The 6,199-nt window shown below is 44.7% G+C and overlaps 1 long non-coding RNA gene and 1 pseudogene across 2 annotated transcripts; one reads left to right on the top strand and one right to left on the bottom strand.

The window, feature by feature from the left end:
* Positions 1–1,266: 1,266 nt before the first annotated feature.
* On the bottom strand, positions 1,267–2,140 carry LOC109940992 (phosphoenolpyruvate carboxylase pseudogene; annotated as a pseudogene). The gene is made up of 2 exons (NR_163566.1): positions 1,891–2,140; positions 1,267–1,784 (listed from the first exon to the last, which is right to left on the bottom strand). The product of NR_163566.1 is annotated as a phosphoenolpyruvate carboxylase pseudogene (transcript).
* Positions 2,141–5,679: 3,539 nt separating this feature from the next.
* On the top strand, positions 5,680–6,199 carry LOC109940993 (uncharacterized). Its single transcript, XR_002263824.1, has 2 exons — positions 5,680–5,801; positions 5,943–6,199. It is a non-coding gene; the product is annotated as an uncharacterized lncRNA (long non-coding RNA).

Raw genomic sequence — 6,199 nt, forward strand, 5'->3', positions numbered from 1 at the left:
GAACTATCCAGATGATGTATGCATCCACACATGTCTATCAGGCATCAGCTTCATTGTGTAATCACCACTCCTCTTACAGTGTCTCATAGCTGCAAGTATTGTTGCAACCCAATCAAAGACAAAGGAGCCTCGATGTCACTGACCCACTGCCAATTTTCAAGAGCATAGGCCACAGTTCTAGTGGAAAGAGCCCTCTTGCCAACATTAGAAGCAACTACAGGGGTAATATCTTTGACACAACCCCCATTCAACCATCTATTCGACCAAAATAGTGTATTAATCATATTTCCAGTCACGGTAATCACTGACGATGCAAATAACTTCCTAACGCTGCAGTCCATACCAAGGTTTGTTTGGGTCAATTTTCTCCAACCACAACCATTTAGCTTGAAGTGCCCAACTCCGGAAATGCAAGTTAGGAACCTCAAGTCCACTGAGGTTTAGTGGCCTTGTAATTATGTCCCAAGAGACAAGATAATTTCCACCATTTACTTCCTTTCTTCCTTTCCAAATAAATCCTCTTCGAATATTGTCATTGACTTAATCACCCAGTTAATGTTTATTCGGTTATGGGTGGATTGAGAAGGATTGGAAGAGATTAAATGCTCTCCTATTCAAATTTGTATAGGAGGGGATTTAATCCCCTTAATCACTCTCAATCCACTCATAACTGAACATCCCTTAGGGATATCCATGGCAATGAGGAGATAAATCAGCATGGCCAAGCACAAAACGCGCCATAGTCGTCCTACCATTGGTTAAGTACTCGAGCCTTCCAATTAGAAAGTCGATCAACAATCTTCTCAACCCAAACCATGAGTTCATTCCTTCTTAACTTCTTGTCTGAAATCGATATCCTAGATAAGTGCATGGAAAAGAGGTCAAATTACATTGCAGAACATTATAGTCCTCCTGCAGAGCCTGCTCATTACACCTTATTAGAATGAGAGAAAGCTTATACATATTAGTTACCAGTCCATAGGATATACCAGAGCAATCGTTCGTACACAATTCTCGACAGACTTAACAAAAAATACCACACAGACTTTATAAAGAGGATTACATCATCAACATATATGGAAAGCCTGCTCCCTCCAAACTTTGTAGCAGCCCCTGTTCTCAGCAAGCTTAAACAATGTTGAGAACATAAAGCTTGTTAAGATTTACTAGGTCAGTGCCCGTGCGTTGCAACGGGATCATATAATACCTCGATAACTTATATATACAAATGTGTGTTATACTGTTATGAGATGGAGGACGACATCCACGAACCGTCCAGGATGACGTTAAAGAGAAACTCGGGACTGTGACGCACGAGCACTCATTTAATAGTGTAGTATACAAGATTTAACAAGAAAATTTAAAGGCAAAAATTCAAGAATGATCTTTCATAGAACATCATAGTTTAGATATTCAAATCAAAAAATATAAAATAAACATAAGCATAAATGTGGATCTATCTGGTTCTTGAGCGCCTCGAACACCTCCTCGAGGGACTTGCCGACCTCGGACACGAGGCGCTTGAGCGTCTCCTCGATGTCGGACTCGGTGGTGGCTGAGCCCTCGTCGGCGAAGCCACCTTTCTTGAGCTTGCTGTTGCGGCGGCGGTGCGTGATCTGCACCTCCTCGATGAGGTTGGCGAGGTTGAGCATGTGCAGGATGGAGCTCGCCACGAGGATGGCGTCGACGAGGGCCAGCCCCATGAGCTTGGCGCTGAGCTCGCCCAGCTTCATCGTGTCTCCTTTGCCCTCGTAGTCGGCCGAGACCTCGTAGCACTCCTGGACCTGCATGCATGCATTACAGTAAGCACCGGCGGGAGACGTACGAGCAGTGCCGCGCGCAGGCGGCAACCGGTCGAAGAAGAAATGGGCGGCGACGGTGGTTAGTTACAAATTCGCGAAGGCTGGGCCCATGGAGGTCCTGGAGGATGTTGAGGAAGCGATCAATGAGCAGTGCATCGTACTCGATGAGCTTGTCGTCCTCGGAGACCTTGCCTGGGACCAGCTGATGGAGCTGCGTGTCGATGGAGTGGTGCTTCTCGCCGGGGCCGGGAGCCTTGGTCGACGCCATGGCGCGGCGGGAAGCTAAGCGGGGAAGCGAGACGATTGGAGCGGCACGACGTGCTGCTGCGATGCGATTGGTGATCAATGCAATGCGCGGGTGGGAATGGAAAGGGCAAAACAGGAAAATGAAAAAGGCAGAACAAAAAAAGGGAGGCTACCCTTACAGCCTTAATAAGTAGTAGAGATACCTGCAATTTTAGAAAAGAGCCAAATAGTGTCACACGGGTTTAAGCTTGGAGGCAAGGGAAGAAGAGAGATTTGGAGCGAGTGGTACCATGAACATTGATTAATACGCAGACAATCGCATATGCCCAAAGTGGCCAACTGCAAAAAATAGATGTGCTCGTGTATGAATACCACATGTAGCAAAAATATTAAAGAAAATTAATAGCTCTTGATATGCTATAACCAAGTTCGAAGAAGGCTAAATATTTAGATAGCTTTAACTGGCATTATCAATCGGAAGGAGCAAAGAAGTCCCTAAAGTTTGGGTCATTATGTAGCTACCAACTTATGTATTGGAAAAATCCATCATAGGTCTTCTTCTTAAATGCAATGCCGCGGGAGCGGTCTTACCCCCGCAAGTCCAGTTTCCTCAACACAGCCACCATACTGGATCTCATCAGAAACTATTTCTAGACCAGTATACTTGAATGCTTCATTATTCGAATCAAGAAATCTACTCTATCAAAGGTAGTTTTCTTGATGCTTAATTGATCACATGAAAAGTGAATACTCTGTAGAGTAAATTTTGCTTTACCTGATACCAATAGTCCCATTGCAATAATCTTCCATGCTCCGTACCATGTATTTATGGAAGTCATATGAATGTGGTAGCTTGTGATACTAACAAGAAAAACACATGAACAAAGTGGCATATTAGAATCATCTTGGCAGGGGGAGGAGGTGGGGCGAGGATGCTAAAACATTAGAAAAAAATTAGAGTACTCACTGTGACAAAGCCCAACCTCAGTGCCAAATAGTCTGACCTTATTATGGAGCCCTTGAATTGGCGCAAAAAGCAAAGCTATAATGCAATTAAAGAAACTTTAAATCCAAGTGATTATGGATGTATACTACTTATTTGAGGCTTCAGATACATGAATCTTTTGACTTTATGGTCGGTGACACTCTTAGATGTTCTTTCATCAGTAAACTTGAGGTTGAATTCGAAATGACTGGATGAGCTAGAAAAATAAGGCATTTTTATGTCTTTACACGGTGATACACTAATCAGATAACAAAGGATGATACAGTCAGTATCTGTTCCACAGAAAGATCAAGAAACAGAAAAGGAATTTTACCATCCAAATAAGTATTTTATTTTTGCTCCATGGATGAGAAGCATTGTTAAAAACAAAGGTTGACTGCCTTCTCATCACCTTGGTTCTCCTAGCTGAGAGAGACAAAAATCAGTGAGGTAGTACACATCAACAGGGTTGCATAAAACATGGCCAAACAAAGCATCCACTTCCAGCAGATGACCGGATGACCCTACCTTTCAATTCCTCAGCAGCAATTGGACCTGCTAAGGTTTCCCACTTCCTCCAGCTATAGATCTGCACCAATAGCAGAAAGATATCTTTTCTATTAAAACCTGACCCGTTTTGAAGCCCTCTCCGCGCTTCCCGCTTAAGGTGGCGCGTGCGCGCCGACGCGTGCGCGGTGTTTCGGACCCGAGGCCTTTCTCCAACTCGCTTTTGAACCTCGGTCGTGTCCACCGGTCTTCGGCTGCTCCCAACCCTGGCCAAGAACTCGCAGCCCTGCCTCCATCCCTGCTCTCCTGTTCCCCAGCACTTATGCCACGATGCTCTGGCCATGGAGGCCACAAGAGATTCGAGAGCTCACTTGGGAGCCGGCCGGTGGGCGAAGGAGGTCTCGCTAGGTTCACCGGCGTGGGAGACCCCAACGCGATGGCCGCCGCCGGGTACAACTTGTACCTCAGAAAAATGGCGGCGCTCGTCATCCTTCAGCGCTGTACCTTTCCCCCTTTCACTAGCCTTCCCAAACACATAAGGCACACTCTTCTTCCTACCTGAAATCTCCCAACCTTCACTTGGAGCCCCTCCCTCCCCGATGCCTCCACCTCCCTTATCCATGACACAGATGTGGTAGTTGCTTCCCCTCCTCGGGCGTGGCTGCACAACCACCCTCCAGCTCGCATGCGGCGACCTCGATTGTGGTGTGAATGGGGCGCCTCTCGTGGCCCCGACTGTGGGCTTCATGGCAGCGGTCTCGGTCTGGCGCACCAACTCAACCTTGTGCCCCGCGGCAATGATGTGGCGGACGTGGAAGCCGAGGCAGAAGGTGGAGACGATGGCGGGTGAGGAAGCTGCGGTCCGGGTGCACGACGCTCTGCTCGCCGTGACGATGATTTTTACCGCTGCACAGGCAGAGGCGGCTGACGGTGACGACAGCCACCACGTGGAGAGGGACACCGATGCCCGAAGGTGACCCACTGGGATGGGATGTCGTCGTCGCCCACAAGTCAGGTAAGGTCTTCTACACTGGTTCTTGCTCGTGGTGATCGTCGCTGGCGCCTTCCTCACCTTTTCTGTGGATTTTTTGTAGGTCTTAACAATCGGGCGATGCCTGCCCATCCATCCTCTCCCCAGTGTAGTCCCAACAGTAAAAGGGGACAACACCATCCCTTCTGTGTATGGACCGTATTGTATGTTTGACTGAAATGTAGCCCCCCAAAATAGTGTTACATGGATAAATTTTCTACCTTTAGTATTCAAAAGGGTGTCGATTGCCAAGTATTCAACTCTATTTTTTCTGTTATCAATTATGTTCTCATTGTACTGTATATATTCAAGAAGTTGCTGGTTTTAATCATGTAATATCCAAAATTTAGATTTTCAAAAAATCCCATCATATAAATCATTCCAGTATTATAGCCAAAGCTCATACTGACTGAACATTCTTTATCCGCACATGTCTACTCTAGCTTGCAGTGAAAGAGTTGCAGACGATTAATTCTTTCAAAGCACCACGGGAGATGCTTCTGTGCATCATGAGCTACTATCAAATCATAGATAACTTGCTTATGAACATTCTTAATAGAGGGATGGATGGAATCACATGCATATAAGAGAAACATTCTTCTTATTCTTGATTTAGATGGTACTTGTACATCAATTGGAGATGGAATCCTTATGCCTGTTGTATCTGTTACTCATCGTCACTTTTTTTATGATGCTAACCATTACATTGTTTTTTACTAAATCTGATTGTTTTAGGATGTCACTTATGGTTTTGTGGTTTCTGTAGTTCTGTATGCATTAGGTGGCACTAGGGTCCAGATTCAGAATATGAGTACTGGTATGTATTTTCCATTTTATATTTTTCAGTATTGCCACTATATCTGCAACCTACTCAATCATAAATCAAGATCTTGCACTTGGTTGCTTCCCCGGTGTGAAGATGGTCCACATCAGACTGCAATCTAAATTGTTTACTGTGAACTAGAACTTCTGCATACACATACGTGGATTTGTACATGTACAAAATCTGCAGTGCCTCAGATTTTATGCACCCTCGGCAACTGGCGGAATCCAAGGTGGCCTGGTAGAAAAGGGGCCTCCATCGCTCATCTTGTAGGCTACAGCTACAAATCAGATAATAAAACTCTATTAGAAAATGCTAGATGTTGAAGGTAGCGAGAAAGAGAATCTTGAAGAAGAAATAGGTGTTTTGAGAAGTCAGTTATTGCATATGAGTATGGAAGTTGATGAGGTAATTGATACTATCATTGTCAAGGATTTTGCCCCTGGGAATCTGCTATTTCTTTTTATAACTCATTTTTGTTTCTGACTTGAACATGCTACCCTAATATAGTCGGTTTGTTTTCTCTTCATTCTTATTTGGTCACATCAGACAAGAAGTCTTGATAAAGGAGATGGACCCAAAAAAATTTCCTGGTTTAGATTCATTGGTGTCCTAGACTCGAGGTTCGCAACCCAGAGAGCAGAGCAATGGACTGAAGCAACCAATTGCCAAATTCTTTGAACAAGGTATTAGTTATTTATTCTTTTATATGACCTGCTTGATCTGCCTACTTCCTGTAATTTTGTAGATGGTGTGCAAAAGGATTTATTGTCCTAGCAAGTTCAGCTTTCTCATAAATTAAAATA

The sequence above is a fragment of the Zea mays genome, chromosome 7 (assembly GCF_902167145.1).
Source record: "Zea mays cultivar B73 chromosome 7, Zm-B73-REFERENCE-NAM-5.0, whole genome shotgun sequence".
In the NCBI taxonomy this organism is placed as follows: Eukaryota; Viridiplantae; Streptophyta; class Magnoliopsida; order Poales; family Poaceae; genus Zea; species Zea mays.